At 47.4% G+C, this 16,269-nt stretch overlaps 1 protein-coding gene across 5 annotated transcripts in view; it reads right to left on the bottom strand.

Annotated features, from left to right (window-relative positions):
* Positions 1-10,344, bottom strand: part of Fam3d (FAM3 metabolism regulating signaling molecule D) — a 28,423-nt gene extending 18,079 nt beyond the window's left edge. The window contains exons 1-2 of one of the 5 annotated variants that reach the window (XM_041662881.1): positions 10,067-10,344; positions 2,932-3,077 (exon numbers count right to left, since the gene is read on the bottom strand). The gene's annotated coding sequence lies outside the window, so the exon portion shown is untranslated. The remainder of the gene's footprint in view (positions 1-2,931; positions 3,078-10,066) is intronic. The other 4 variants (XM_041662880.1, XM_041662879.1, XM_041662878.1 and 1 more) reach the window with 4 other exon arrangements.
* Between the last annotated feature and the right edge of the window lie 5,925 nt (positions 10,345-16,269).

Raw genomic sequence — 16,269 nt, 5'->3', positions numbered from 1 at the left:
GGGAGGGCTGGGGGGGGGGGGGTGAGCTGGAGTCTGGGCCAAGTGGTCTTTTCGTTCTGTTGTGATTTCATTCCCCTCCTCCCCTTCGCCCTAGAATTTTCTTTCTCCCAAGAATCTATCTTAACAGACATTATCTCAACTGTCTCCAGGGACTAACTGCCCTGGGCACTCTTTGGTAAGACTGGAGATGGGGCTATGCCCCACAGGGCTCTAACACCCTTCTACATCAGGTCAAGCATCTCTGACCTGCCTGTTGATTGTCTGTATGGTAAGTACTCACATTTAAACAATGGTAACAGCTACAGAAACCTCCACTAGGAAGATCTACTGCTCTGGCCTCTCCCCAAGGCCTTCTGAGGAGAGTCTGAGCTGTTACCCTGCTGTGTCTCCTCCTTTTCCCTTCAAAAAAATTCTGGAAACCCATTAACTTCTCTGAGATTCAAATGTCAACTTTATTTTCAGATATTATCTATCTATCTATCTATCTATCTATCTATCTATCTCTATCTATATCTATCTATCTGTCTGTCTATCTCTCTCTCTATCTCTATATCTATCTATCTATCTATCTATCTATCTATCTATCTATCTATCTCTATCTCATAATGGCACTTGGTCCTTAGGAATGTGACTTGTAGCCCTGGGACCTCCACCTGAGAAATGAAGGACATTCTAAGCCCTGCACCATCAAAGTGTTGGGCAGGCTGGGTAGAACGGCAGGCCTGGAATAGGACAGGCATGGATAGGAGAAGGTGTGCAAAGAAAGAGAGCTGACCCAGTCATGGGCAGGGGTGGAGGGGGCTGAGGAAGGAAAAACTAAAAAAAAAAAAATGAATTGACAGAAGCAGGGATGGAAGGCGATGAGGATGTGAGGTAGGCAGAGGGAAGAGGAAGGAGTCTTGGTGCATGCTCAGAGATACAGAAGAACCCTGCAGTGTTTAGAGAGGAAGACTGGGTACCAAAGCTTGGTGGGACCTGGCTTCAAGGTGGGGGTTGGGAGAGGCAGGGCAGTCCTGCCTTGGCCATGGGCTCTCCAGCCTGAAGTACCTCCTGCTTGAGTCCGGAGGAGCTCCCTGACCTCCAGAGTCCCCCAATGTGCTCATCGTGGAGCCAGAGTGTAGGACTGGTCTGCTTGTGGCAGGGGGTGGGGGTGGGGTGCTACTGGGAGGGGAAAAAAACGACACCAGGAACAGGTAAAACACGGCGGGGCAGCATTTTCTCCTAGTCACAACTGGCCATTCAGGTGGCAGAGCTGCAGGGAAAACGTGATCTTGTTCTAGATGTAGCCAGGCCTCCTGGCCTAGGGCACAGATACATCTGCAGGCTCAATCTCACCGAGCAGGTAGGACGGGTATGTGGAAAAGCATAAAGGAAGGGTTGTGAGGAGGGCCTGAGTTGCTGTGAGCTGTCCCTTCCCTCCCTGACCAGAGAGACATCAGCACCTCCCTGTCCTTGGCCTCTCCCTCTGTCCTGCCCTTCCCTACACTCCTGTAGTTTTCCAACTCCAGATCAATTTAGGAGCCGCAAACATTTTGTTCTCCCCAGCAAGCCTTGTGTCTTGCAGGCCCAGAGCTACAAGACCATGGAGGAGTGCTCAATATATATTCAGAGATGGGACTGCATTGAATCCTGCACAGTCCTGGAAGGGGAGGGGGGGGGGGGATAAAGCTACCACATGGAGAAGGCAATGGAAGTTCATAGAGATCAAGGGATTTCTAAGGCCACACAGCAGATTGTGGGTTTTGTTCCTGAAGCATTTTCTGAGCATTAGGGGGAAGCCAGGTTGGGCACTGGGCACAGGGGATTGGCTGTGACAAGTCATTCTTGAAAGCACCCCTGAATTTTCCCCTTGCTCGTCTTTTGTCTGAACACTGTTACTAAGAGGCTATGCCTGGAACAGTCTGACTCAGTTTGCAGGCCTCATGGCAAAAACTACTTCCTCTGGGGAATCTTCTGTGACCCTGGAAGCTAAGGTTAAACACATACAGGAAGTCCTGGACAGAGGCACATTCGTCACGTTCCCCTGTCACACAGGGCCGCGTCACGTCCTTTGTGATTGCTTTTGCAGTTAGCAAGGGACTCAGACAAGACCCATCTGATCCTTTACTGAGGGGTGTATGGAGGCCAGGGGAGAGGCGCTAAGAGATGCTTCTGTCAGTCTGGGCTGGCGAGGCCAGTGTGAAGGCCTAATCATAAAAGAGTTAAACAGCAAAAACCTGGTGATGCCGAGAAAGAGGCTGTACCTGGGGGTCTGGCAGACATGGCCTTGCTGCTTGTGCACTGGGGCTCATGTTGGGTACAGCTCTCGGAGCTTTGACAAGGAGGCGATGCTCTCTACCCGTCGTGGAAGTGGTCAGGCAGCAGTCACCCTGTCTAGAAGGGTTGTGCTGGCCTGACAGCATCATGCCATCTTGCTTACAGGGCTCACTGTTTCAGCTCTGTTTATATTCCTCCTTGGCACCATTCCCATAGGGATGTTTATTCTTTCTGTGGAATCAAGGTGTAACCAGAGCTTTTCTGCCTGCTGCCTGTGACATTTCCTTGCCTTTTATTTCATTTTTTATTTGTCTTTCTTTCTTTTCTTTTCTTTCTTTCCTCTCTTCCTTCCTTTTCTTTCTTTCCTTCTCCTCCTCCTCCTCCTTTTTTTTTTTTTTTTACAGTGTTAGGCATTAAACCTAGGACACTGAGCATGCCAAACATATGCTTTAACACTGAACTCTACCCTAAACCCCCAATCTCCATAGCCACATTGCTTAAAGGCCCTGCAGGATCCAGGATGCCAGTTTCTTCCTGTTTCCAGTGACTTTCATCCACAGCCCGCCTAGAGTCAAGGTGGACAGAGGAAGGAGAGACTCTCTCTAGGCTGAGGATGGACGACCAAGGAGTGGTCAGAGCATCTCATCAGCATCACTAGAGAAGTGAGAACTTCACCTGTTAAATTCTGACTCTTTGGGGCTGGAGAGATGGCTCAGAGGTTAAGAGCATTGCCTACTCTTCCAAAGGTCCTGAGTTCAATTCCCAGCAACCATATGGTGGTTCATAGCCATCTGTAACGGGGTCTGGTGCCCTCTTCTGGCCTGCGGGTATACACACAGACAGAATATTGTATACATAACAAATATTAAAAAATTCTGACTCTTTGACCTCTCCGGCCACCACAAGGACCCTTCCATCTAAGTACTTGAACTGTTCCTGGGTAGTTCAGGTTGGCCCTGAGCTTTGGTCCAGCTCCCCTGCTGCCTGTAGCTCCTCTAGACAGCCTTTCTTCATGTCCCCGTTTTGGCACCGGGCATATGTAAGGTGTGCTGAGAGTGAAGGGAAGGCTTCCTGCAAACTGGCCTTCTCCCTGCACCAAAACAGCTTCTTCCTTTTTTAACTTGCATCATTTCCCCCTCAAGCTAGACCACCCAGAGGACATCCCTGGACTTTAGAACCCACTCAACATCTGCAAATCTAAGCCCTCTTTATTTCCACATCATTCTCAAGACATTTCACAGACTGAGCGAGTCACAGAAGGCTGCAGATCACTGTCCTCCCAGAAGTTTCTACCTTTCCCCCCATCCCTGGGACTCATTGCTAGGGACAAACATTGCTAGGGAAGTCCTGCCAGGGCAATGATAGGGTCTGGGTGACACAGCTCAGGGGGAAGAAGATGAGACCAAAGTAGGGACCTGATTGAGAGTGAAAACTAAGACCCTTAAGGGACCATGGGACACATGCTGACATTGCTGTGGGAAGCCCTGCCCAGGCCCACTTGTTCCTGTCCCTCACTCTCTCACCATCCCTATCCACCCTGAATCACTAATCTGTGTGAGGCCACCATTTATTCCTGGATAGCTCTCCCAACACCCTGATATTTACAGCAATTATTGATGATGTCACCAATATGGACGGAGCTGTGTAGTGAATAAATCCATAAATAATAAGACTGCTGGTGGGAATAATTTGTTCCAGTGACATTTATTGAAGAAAGAAATAGATGATTATTTCCATAATATCCTTTCCTCACTATTATCTTTTAGAGAAAATTTTTTTAAAAAGTGCAGGTACTGCTTGGTTTTGATCAACTTGACACAAACCTAGACATGTCTAAGGAGAGGGAACCACGTTGAGGCGGCACGGCCTTATATAAGATTGGCTTATAGGTAAGCCTGTGGGTCTTTTTCTTAATTAGTGACTGATGGGGGAGATTTCACCCTTGGGCAGGTAGTCCTGGGGTGTATAACAAAGCAGGCTGAGAAAGTCGTGTGCAAAGAAGCCAGTGTGCTGCACGCCTCTGCTTTAGATTCCTGCCCTGCTTGAGGTTTTGCCCTGGCTTCCCTCAGTGATGGAGTGTGATTTGAGCTGTGAGATGAAATAAACCCTTCCCAAGTTGCCTTTGACTGTGGTATTTTATCACAGCAATAGGAACCCTAACGAAGGTGTTCTGTATCTCTCTCTGTGTGTGAGTACCCGAGGAGGCCAGACGAGGGTGTCTGATCCCCTGAGGCCCGAGTTACAGGAGGTTGTAGGTTGCCAGCCGTGTACTGAGCCACCTCTCCAGCCCCTATTTATTGATGAGATTTTACTCTCACAGTTCCTGCGGGGTTTCCCAGGATAAGATGATGATTACTCTGCCCTAGGCACTGTGTAACCTTGAATTATTTTTTAACAAATTTAATCCTATAGTGATCAGTGAAGAATCTGGGGGAAAACTGAGTCACTGAGTGATCAGATCATATAGCTAAGAGTCAGAGGAACAAAAGATTACAGATGAGACAGTCTGTATCAGGAGCCCACTTTTCCCTCTCTTAATTTAAGGGAGTGTCTCAGATTGGCCTCAAGTTCTATATACAGCCTAGGCTGGTCTTACAATCTCCCTGCCTCAACATCTGGAGGGCTGGGATTACAGGCATGTGCCGCCATGCCCCCTAGGAGGCCTGTCCCATGTTTGGTCAACTACTGTAAGTTGGATCAGGTTGGAAATATTCTGGGCACTGCAGGCCGTTTCCCTACCACCCCCCCCCCGCCCCCTGATTGTTCCCAGAGATGACAGTTCAACTTTGAACTGGAGCAGGTTGGGAATGATAGACATGTGTATGAGTGGATGTGTGCCAACAAAGCTCTAAGAAGGAGGGGCTTGGCTGCCTGCGGGGCCTAGTTATCTATGTGCAGTTCTGTTAGCTAAAGGTGCAATGGGCCTGGCAACTCCCTGGCCTGAAGCTCAGTTTAGGTGATAGAGAAGGGAGATGGGCTTGGGATAAGAGAACGTTACGAAGGTTCTGTCTCCACCTTCATCCTCCTGACTGGCAGGCCAGTCCAGGAGGGAGATCCATGAGAACCTGTTCACTTTGATGACTAGTTGCTTGTCTTCTGTCTTTACATGGGTTTTAAGGAGGCCATTTCTCTTGGTATATCTGAGAGGTCATGGTCTGATACGCTTTGCTCAGTATGCCTCTCCCATGGCCCCGGCTGCCCAGGGAGGCCCTCAGGAAGATGACTGCTTTAGTTCCTTCACTCCTGTAAAACTTCAGGTGGTCCAGGAGCTGGAAGCCTGCAGTGCAGGGTGGTTAATAATGGGACGTGGTGGAGCCTGCTGTGGTCTTCACCGTGGTATTGCAGGCATAGCCCTCTCTCAACGCATTTTCTTGTCATACATGCCCCTCATCATGGCTGACTTAATGGGAATTAGGTACAGGTTTGCACCAGACACAATAGTCCTGCAAAAGATGTGCTTCTTAAGGAACAAGTGTAAGGTAATGAAGCAATACTCCTGACTTCATCTCTGGGAATGCTGCATGTACCCTCAACTATACCAGTATCCTGGAAGCCAGGAACAAGCTAGTTTTTGGATGATGAATGGGCAATGGAGTTGCCCAGATACCCACAAAGCAGCTGGAGAAAAGTGGAAGACATCTTCCCATACAGCCCTTCTTCTTCTCTCGCTTGGCTGAGTGGGGGCAACTTCAAGGGCTGGATATGTTCAGGTAAGCAGTTTGAGTCACCAGGATTCTCTTTGCTGAAAGTCTGGCTGGGGCCATCAGAATACCAACTGAACTATGGTAGGGCTACCTGGGCCATCAGGGTTCATTCTCTGGTCACAGCAGACCTGCTGATGACTTGGACCACTTCAAATCAGGTGGAGCATGAGGAAATACACTCACACGTAGGTAATTTGGTTTCTCTCAGAGGCAGCTTAAAAATTTTAGCAATTCAAGACGGTTGCCTCTTGGGAATGTGCTTGAATATGTTTCATCTAGAAAGGTATAAGACCCAGATATCTGGCCAAAGAAAAAGTAATCACAAAACTGATTCTAATAAGCCCCATTGTTCTACCAACTTTGAATCCCAAGTCAATCCTTAACTTTCCAGCAATCTTGCCAGGATTCTTTTCTATGAACTACATTTTTACCAGGGAGGAAATTGTGACCTCGGAAGGTTAGGCAACTTGCCCAGTGTCAGTTAAGTAGGATGGCTTAGTCAGCCTTGCTATCTGTTACTGCTGTAACTCATTAAGTGAGGAAGGGACAGTGCAAGTGAGGATGTGGTGGGCATCTGTTGCCATGGGGACCTAACACCCAGAATCCATTCTCTCTTTGACTGGTGAGCACTCTAATTATCATCGGGAGAAAGATGTGCCTTCCGTTCATCTGGATAGAGCTGACCTTCATCTAGGACTCCAGGATGGCCATAGGGCCTTGATGAAGAGAGTGTGTGGCACCCTTTGATCACAGACATGGCAGGTGACCCAAGCAGAGATGTTCCAGCAAAGAAAAGCTGCTTTCCTGTTAGCATCTGGAGTCCATATGACTCGGAAGTAGAGGTTCTGAATACATCTCTGCTCCCCTGTAGGGACAGCTCTCCTGTGTGGACAGCTCGCCGGGGAATAAAGCAACACAGAGACAGGACCCTCGCCGTATTTCAGTCACCCTCAGGCTTCTCTGTTTACATGCCGGTGCATGTCTTTTATTTTTCCCTGTTGGCACCCAAGATTCCTGCCTAAAATGCAAGGGTTTTCGCACGTACATAGGTGAGAAAGTTTCTCTGTCTCTTCCCTCTCAAAGTCTGATCACAGGACTAAAAGAATCACGTCGACTCCCTGTGCTTCAGCAACAGTTTCCTTCCTGATGTCAGCTCCAGTGAAGCCATCTTTCTGCCGCTACCTTCGCTGGAGGAATACCTATGGGAGGATCTAAGTCCTTGGCATGGTTCCTGTAAACAGACCGTTCGGACTCTAGCTCCTGCCACCACCCTTCCACTCTTTTCCAGAATTGTCCATAGCTGCCTTCAGTGCTGTTTGCTTGGGACCCAATGGTTTGGGAGGTCTTCCTGGTCAAAAAAGTCTGTCACTACCATTCCCAGCTTTGGCGCTTGCATTTTCTCTTGAGGCTTCAGTAGCTCATCTGTAAAATGGGGCTAAGAGCCACCATGCAAGGTTGTAGTCAAGTGCTCAGTGCCATGCTAGATGCAGAATCAATCCCCACATGTACCACCTGTCATGTTATGATTGATCATGCAGATTTTTTTACCTGTCTGTTCTGGTTTGCCTGTGAGATATTCCCCAAAAGCTCATGTGTTGAAAGCTTGGTCCCCATTGCAGCGGTATTTAGAGTTTCAGATCCATCACTATGGGGGCGATTGGACTGTGAGGGTTCTAACCTTAGGACTGGATTGACCTATCAAGTTCACAACTTAATGGGCTAGTAGGACATGGTGGACACTTTACCTAGTTTAAAGAAGCAGTTCCTGCCTGTACGGCCTTTAAGAGGTTTGTCTCCAACCTCTACCTCACGCTCTTATTTGCTTTCTAGACATCAAAACATGAGCAGCTTGGTTTCACCGAGTCCTCCTCCCCACGATGCCCTGCCACACCACAGGCCCTGACCATCACAACAGAGTCAAACGACAGCACCATGAAAGCGGGAGCCAAATAAATCTTCTTTTCAGTTGATTTTCTCTGGTATTTTGTCAGCGTGACAGGAAGCTGACCAACACAACGCATCTCTTGTGGTGTCACCACCTGTTTAACTCCTAGTCTTCAATGTGACCATTCTGATAGAGTGTGAACTTTCTGAGATAGCATTCTGTCATTTTAAAAGCCTGGTACCTTGTACAGTGCCTAAGGCACAGTAGGCATTGAACGCTGAAAGGAGTACCAGCTTGTGTGGTCACCGGCTCCAGGCCAGCACCGTGGTGGGTGATTCACTATTGACTTTTGCAGATTCACACCAGTCCAGCCTCAAGGAATACGTTAATGTCCCCATTCTTTATTTTTAAGAGAAATAAACCTAAATATAAATTGCAGTAAGTAAAATGGCTTAAGTTTATCTACTATAAAACAGGTGCCCCGATCTTTGGAGACAGAGGCTGAGGCAAGCACAGAAGATGAAACAATTGACCCAAGGAAGAAAAAGGAGGCAGAGCTGGGATCCAGATTCTGAAGCTACAGGGTCTCTCTCCAAGCCTCTGGATCTCTTGGCTGCTCCCTGGGTGGGGAGGAAACCAGAGTTCCCACCCATCTTCTAGAGCCTCCAAAAGGATTGGTACCAGTCAGCGGAGGTTTCAGCACCCTCTCCTACAGGCTGTCCATGGGCTATCAGAAGCCACACCAGCTCCCCCGTTAGACAGACTGGTGTCATCCCAGGAGGAGCAGCTGCTTCAGACTAAGAAAATGTCAAGACAGAACTTTGAATATCTTCCACCATAAAAAAATGCCTAAGTGCCAGCGAGGAGGTTCAGCGTGTTAGCTCGGCAGATCCCCAGATTCCTACCTGAACAGAGCAAGCACCTGGGGTCAACTTGCAGACAGGGCAATTAACTCAGAAAGAGCTGTGTATCTGAGCACAGCACAGAAGGCTCCAAGCCTCCAGGTGGACATCAGGTGACACACAGGGGGATCAACTGGGAGAAGCCAAGCTCTCCCCTACAGCTATGCTTAACCTGGGTGTAACACGACCTGATCTCACCTCTGACCACCAGCTCTTCCCTGCTCTGGTCTGCACTGCCCCTTGTTCCCCCTTTCCCCTTCCCCTATCCCTTGTCTCCCCCCTTTCTAAGTTCACACTGCCTTAGCACATGTAACCTACTGAGAGAAATCCATCCCTAATTCCCAGGCCATCTCTACAGCAGGTGACAAAATTTGATAATGGTGATCCTCGCATTTTTTTTTTCTTTCTGGGTAGAACAATGGTGTCTTTGCCTGTCCTGCAGGAAGTGCCCAACTAATATACCGTGAATGAATCCCCTGCCAGGACACTCCCGAGCCAGCTCTATCACAGGGCACCATAGCATAGTGCCAGGGTATAAACTTTGCAGCCACTCTGCCTGGGTGAATGAAGACTCTCCCATTTTCGGAGCGGCAGTAATGATGAGAAACAGCCTCACATAGGACGCCACATGGAGAACATTTAGCACCCAGCCGGTGCCATTTTCTGTGCTGCCCTGATTCCTCCCACAGAGGCTTAACAGGCAAGAAAAGAAGGGACGTAACTGGGATATTCAGCCCTTCACTCCCATTTTACAGATGAGGAAAACAGATCTCAGCTCGAGGGCTCAGCCTGGCACTGCTAGAAAATCTCTCATGGCCACACACCTGTGGCTGACCTAACATTTCAGGTCAATCGTTTCAGAGATAAAGGAAATCCATCTGCCCCTCTTAATCCAGTATTCAAACACTCGTGGAACTTGATGTTCATCTAGAACGTTTTTTTTTCTTTTAAAAACCCGTATACAAGGGTAAATTAATACATGTGGAGATTCCCTGTGGTCAGGGAATAATATCTACAGTGTGGATTTTCAAAACGTAGGCCTTTTGGACCCCAGATCTTATCTTTGTACCCACAGCAGTCTTAACGAATCAATCACAGCAAGAACTGCACCGAGTGCTAACCCGGCCTTCCCCTTGACTGTCAGTTGGGCTAGATCTCCGCAGAGGAAGCGTCTTAGAAGTAGTTGCTTCCTTTTCCTTTTCCTCTTGCTTCCTCTCCCAGGCATGCTTAGTCTTCATTTCCCATCCACCCTGCTTCTATCCTTCTTTAAAAAACGTGGACCAAGAGGTAAAACCCTCACCAGCCTGGCAGAGACGTACCTGAGGGTCCGGGCTCACGCTTCCCTACCTTGGTGGAGAAGGGGTGTAGAATCAGCCGATGATGCCTTGAGTCCTGGCTGGACCAACTGCCCCCCGAGCCTGGCTACCGACGGAGCAGCGTCCTGGTTCCTGGAGGGGTTGTGGCCTTCCCTAGGTGGTTGCCCTCCTCTGAACGCAGCTGTTTAAGGAAATGACACGCAGGCCACGGGCTCCTCGGGAAGGCAGCTGCTCCTAACCCTGCCCATATTCTGCTCTGCTGGGAAGAGATTTGCCCATAAACCCTCCCTGCCTCATTAAACAGTCTTACCAGGAAGGAGGAAGTTTAATCTAGAGCTCTCTGGGGAGGAAATAAGGCTAAAGTCTGATGTGGGCATGGGCAGGGCTCTGCTTGTTTTCATCCACACACACAAGGCTCCAGTCTTCCTAGGCGACACTTAAGTGCGAACTTGAACAATCTGAGAGTGAATCTCTCCCCTTCCCCAACACCAACAATGAAACAGAAAACACCCAATTGGTGACAAATATCCCAGGTTTGAGAGCGAGGGTGGGCATGCGCAGTGAGATTGAGCATGCGCAGTGAGGTTGTGAAAGGACTGGTTGGGGGGGGGGGGGGCACTTAAGGAACCTACCTGGCCACCTTGGATTAAAAGTGAAGATCCACTCCACGGAGAGAGGAAGTGGGGGGAGGGGAGGAGAAAGACTCTGGGTTTAGGTTGTGTTTGGTTGGAAGCGTCACCTCAGCTCCCTGGCACCCCTTTATCCAAAGAGTCTGGAATGTTTGGTTGGGGCCTCCACTCCAGCTCCTGGCATTCATTTTGGAATGTTTGAGTGGAAAGCTGCATTTCAAGCTCCCTCCCCTGGTAGTTGCTCAGTCCAAACTCCACTTCCTAGAAAGCCTGCCAAATGGTGACCCCTCCCACAGACTATTTAAACTGCCTCCCAGAGAGGTCATTCCTGTCCTTTCTCCCTGTGTTTTCCCAGGGGCCACCCGGGAGTGCTGGCATCCATTAAACCTGGGCTTCTTCTATTTGGTATTATTTGGTTTAATTTGGATTATTGCGTTGGCAGAAAGGCTTACTGGGCCTAAAAAAAACTTAAAATGTTGCGGGGGGGGGGGGATTTACAAGAAATTAGAGATTAAAGCTGCAGGCAGAGAAAGGAAACAAGGATGGTAAAGGGGTTTTTGCCACCTCCTGCTCCCTAGCAACCAAGTGTATCTGGAGGGAGACAACATCCCTGGCTGTTGTGTGTCACCTGATGTCACCAATGGAGATTTTCATTCCTTATATCTCTTTAGGATGAACTTTTGTCCAGAAGGACCTTTATTCCTTACACATTGGGCAGGGGTGAGGCTGGGGCTTCCTCACCTGTTAACCCCAATTGCTCCCCCAAAAGATGTGAGACCCCTTGGGTGCGAACTTGAACTACTTGGGAGTGAATCTCTCCCTCCTCAACGAACACCAACAATAAAATAAGAAAACAGAAAACAATCAATTGGAGATAATTCCAATTATCTTCCAGGGTCTGAGTGAGCTTGGGCAGGCATCTGCAGAGTCAACTCTTCATAAGCACAGTCCTGCAAAAAACATATCACACTATCCTGGGGGTAGAAAAGGGAGTGATCTCTTTCCTTCTCATCACAAAAAGTCATGACAGGCAGCTTAATAACAAAAGACAGACTATCAAGAGGAAACATTGTATTTATCAACATGCACATGCATATTGGAGCTATCCATGATTTGAAAATTCACAGGGTTGCAGGGCGGTGGTGGTACACACCTTTAATCCCAGCACTCAGGCAGGAGGCAGAGGCAGGCAGACCTCTGTGAGTTCGAGGCCAGGCTGGTCTACAGAGTAAGTTTGTTCCAGGACAGGCTCCAAAGCTACACAGAGAAACTTTGTCTGGAAAAACCAAAGAAAGAAAAAGAAAATTCACAGGGTCAGAATCTAGCATTGGGTCCTCACAGGGAAGAAGGACATGGAGTAGGTGGTCCAGGCGAAGGGACATGGAGTAGGTGGTCCAGGCGAAGAGAGACCTCACTCAGACACAGCTCTAACTATACAGATAGGCCACCACACAGTCTCCCAGGGTTGGCTGTCCAGTGAAAAGCCCATGAAAAGCCTGTCTGGGTTTGGTGGTGACTTTTGGCCTCCTTTCCCAGTGTTCATCATTCCTGCTTATGGGACAGAGTCCCAAGGAGTTTATCATCACTGCATTTCCTGCAGGAGAACCTATTTCAGAAGGAGGATACCAGTGAGGTGTCCCACTCTGTACTTCAGGGAGAAGCAAGAAGGTCAAAGGGACCCAGTGTCCAAAGCTGTTCTTCAGCTCAGCATGGCATAGTGTCAAACTTTGGGGTATGTTTTCCTAGTTTCCACTTCTCTGTCCTGCTGTATGGGAAAGTGAGTTTGCCTTAGTTAGGATTTCTATTGCTATGAAGAGACACCGCAACCCCAGCAACTCTTATAAAGAAAACATTTGATTGTGGTGGCTCACTTACAGTTTCAGAGGTTTGGTCTATTATCATCATGAGGAGAGCATGGCAGCGTGCAGGCAGACATAGTGTTGGCTACATCTTGACCAGAAGGCAGCAGAAAGTCAACTGATAGTCACACTGGCTGGTATCCTGGGTATAGGAAACCTCAAAGCCCACCCTCACAGTGACGTAATTCCTCCAACAAAGCCATACCCGCTCCAACAAGGCCATACTTCCTAATATTGCCACTCCCTTTGGGGGCCATTTTTTTTTCTTCAAATCACCACAGTTTCACAGAGTCAGAGAACATGGGTAGTGTTCACCAGAATTGTGCCTCAACTGCAGACAATGCCCAGTGAAGACTTGGCAAGTAACAAGAGAAGCGTTAGTTCTGATTCTGCAGTAAGGACCAGTCTGGTCACCAGCTGGGACCCTGGGGAGTTGCTTGATCTGGGGTTTGGGGACCGATCCTGAACATTCTCATAGCAACATTGTCTTCATAGGATGGTCCCTTTGTTATAAGGTAGCTGTGAGCATAGAGAACACATTACAGCCCTCCAGGCATGTCTACCTTGCAGTTTGTGGGCTACATATGGCCCTAGATGGCTATGAACATGGCCCAGTGCAAAATCCAAAGCTTACTTAAAACATTGAGGGTTTTTTTTTTTTGCTACTTTTTTTTTTCATAATTTGATTGATTGTCTCTCAAACATGAGCTTTGGTGATGACAAGGTTGAATTGCAATGCCAAAAGATTGCAATGCCACAGCTGCAATGCTCAGTCAGCCCGGACTTGGGATCATACCATAGCACCAGCTGTGCATTTGGCTTTGCCAGTGACAGAAGGCAGCTGCTTTCTCTTCTCTCCCAGAAATAGGAAGTTTTCCAGAATGGGAAGTAACGAAAATGCAGCAACTGGTATTTGACTATAGTGTCCTCGTCTCCCACCGTATGCATTTGCTGCCAAAAGCTGACCCAGGAGTGAGAAGAAGGTGGGGACAGTCATCATCCCTTAGTGTTGCCAAAGGGTCCGGGGCACTGGCTTTGTCAATAGCAATCCATGTCTCAGGGGAGCTATTCTAGGGCAAAACTGGACTTGTTTTTATTTAGTTATAAAATCAATATAGTCCCATCACAAAAAGTTTGAAAGACTTTCTTCACCAGTGTGAAGGGAACATAGCCAGGCTGTATCCCCTGGGACTGTTACTGCCTGGCTTGCTTCCTGCCCCAGCTGTGGTATGGGTTTGTATTCTCTTCTCTCTTGTGCCTAAGGCTCTATCCTCTAGTCTTAGAAATCTGTAGATAAGGGTTCTCGATGCACACACTTGCACATGGTACAGGGTTATGCTTGGTTTACTCTTTCCAAAGCTGGGCATTTAGAGCCCTCCTGTGTGTGAATGTGTAGGGTGTGGGCTTACAAATAGACTTGTGCAAACCAACAATTGTGAATCATTTTCCCTCGTGTGTGTGTGTGCTGTGTTTGTGATGTGTGTGTTGTGTGTGTGATGTGTATGTGTTTGATGTATGTGTGAGTGTGATGCGTATGTATGTGTCTGTGAGTGTGATGTGTGTGTTGTGTGTGATGTGTATGTGTGTGTGTGATGTGTGTGTGTGTGTGTGTGTATGTGCTGTGGATAACAGATGAATGTGAAATTAAGAACAACAGTATTCAAAACGTGGAGTTGAGTATAGTGGCTCATGCCAGTCCTTGGGGATGTAGACAGACGATGAACACTTCAAGGTCATTCTTAGCTACATGCAAGTTCAAGGCCAGCCTGGGCTCCAATGAGATCCAGTCCCAGGAAAATAACAACAAATTATGAAGGACATTATTAGATGAGAGATACACACATTTGTAATTCATCTTAACAATTTCCCATAAATGTTGTTACCTACAGCTTGCAAGTGGAGAAACCAAGGCACAGAGTAGTTAAAAGTAATTTGTCCATGCTGACATGGCTCACAAGTGGGAGCAATGAACATTTACACACACGCTGTTCTCTGAGATCATAGACACCAGCAATCTGGGTCCTTTAGCACATTGCTTTTTTGGAGCTTCAGAACACACAAGGCATTTTCTGAACTGAATCTGAAGATTTAGTTTATTTCTTCAGAGCTGGTGTGTTTTCAGAATTAGAATCCTTTATCCAGTGGGGGGAAAAAAACACAGAGGAGCAAACCCTCCCCTGGCTAGTCAGAGAGTAATACATACATGCACATTCATGCACACATGAAATCCACATGTGTCTGTGCACGAGTGTGCATGCAAAGGAGGAGCAGAAGCGCATGTCTGGGTGTCTACAGACCCTATCTGACCTTCTAGGTGCACAGGCAAGGATAATTGGCCATCAGTGAAATAAATGTCCCATTGCTTTAATTCTAATCTTTGAGAAGAGAGTAGACCAGGATCTACACCAAGGTTTCTTTGTGATCACTTCAACACCAAATTGGCATCATTTTTTTTTTTTTCATTACCTGCGGGCCTTGGTAGCAAAGGGAAGCCATCATGCTGAAGGAGGAAGACATAAAGCATTGCTTCCCCATGTGGTACTATCAATAAGTCACCAACAATTTACAGTTTTCTTTACCCTCATTAATTGAATCTAACATGGTCCCATGTGCTTTATGCCATGATCTTTGTAATTAAATCAGGGCCTTGTCATGAAAGTCATGGTTAGAGATAGAATACCAATGTAGTTAGCAATTTCTCTTGAAAGGATCCGTGGCACATTTCTCCCTTCATTTTTTTCTATGACGACTGCAGCTCCTTTGACAATAGCAATGGTGAAGGCTAGGGCCAGAGTCTGTCAGCATGTGTGTCTGTGAGTGTCCTTCTCTTTCTATGTCCCAAGTCTGACATGGCTCTCACTGAGCTAAGACTATATTTCTTTCTGAAGGCTGCTAGGAAGAGATTTATTTCTGGCTTTGAGATGCTGTCTAGATGTTGTCTTGGTTCCTCTCTTTGCCCTTCCTCCATCTTCAAACCCAACACGGTTGCCTTTCTGCCCATCCCTCCTTCCTCACAACTCCCAGTTACCTAACTCCCCTCCTTCCTGCCTGCACTAACCCAGGCTATCCTGCTGTCTTCAGATTAGTTGGTGAGAATTCCTACCTCCATCTGTGGCTTTCTGAGGGTTTGAGTATGAAATACTCTCCCACTGGCTAGATTCAGGGTGCCATCACGGAAGCTGGCAGAAACTTTTGGAGCTAAGGTCTGCTGGAAGAAGTAGCTCATTGGGGGATGACCTTTGAAAGGTATGTGTGGTCCTTGGTCCTTATATTTTCTCTGTTTCCTGGCTATGTGATATGAACTCCTTTTCTTCAGCATGCCACCCCCACAGTGGAATAAAGTATCTGAAAACACGAACAAAGTAACTCTTCCCTCCTAAAAGTTAATTTTCTCAGGAATTTTGACACAGTGATGATCAAACTCACACAACTGCAATTTTTCTTTGCCTTGGAACAATTACCTATTCATAATATATGAAGTGGAAAAACCACTTCAGACGTTTCAAGAATTATGAAAATAACACTTTTTTATAGTAAAATATTCAGAACAGCACATGGGAAATACCTAAACGCCCATCTTTCTCTTAATTTTCTTAAGTAATTTTCATTTCAAACTGCCATTTGTCTGGGTGTCTAGAATGTCTTTACTCTCCACCATGCAACTTCAATGTCAATCAAAGCTCCCCTTCTCCTGGGGTTGCTTAAAAATGGAGTGGGA

The sequence above is a fragment of the Microtus oregoni genome, unplaced genomic scaffold (assembly GCF_018167655.1).
Source record: "Microtus oregoni isolate MIOR12 unplaced genomic scaffold, Mior012 000013F_ref0000133, whole genome shotgun sequence".
NCBI classification, from domain to species: domain Eukaryota; kingdom Metazoa; phylum Chordata; class Mammalia; order Rodentia; family Cricetidae; genus Microtus; species Microtus oregoni.
This window is presented reverse-complemented; position numbering and strand designations above follow the sequence as displayed.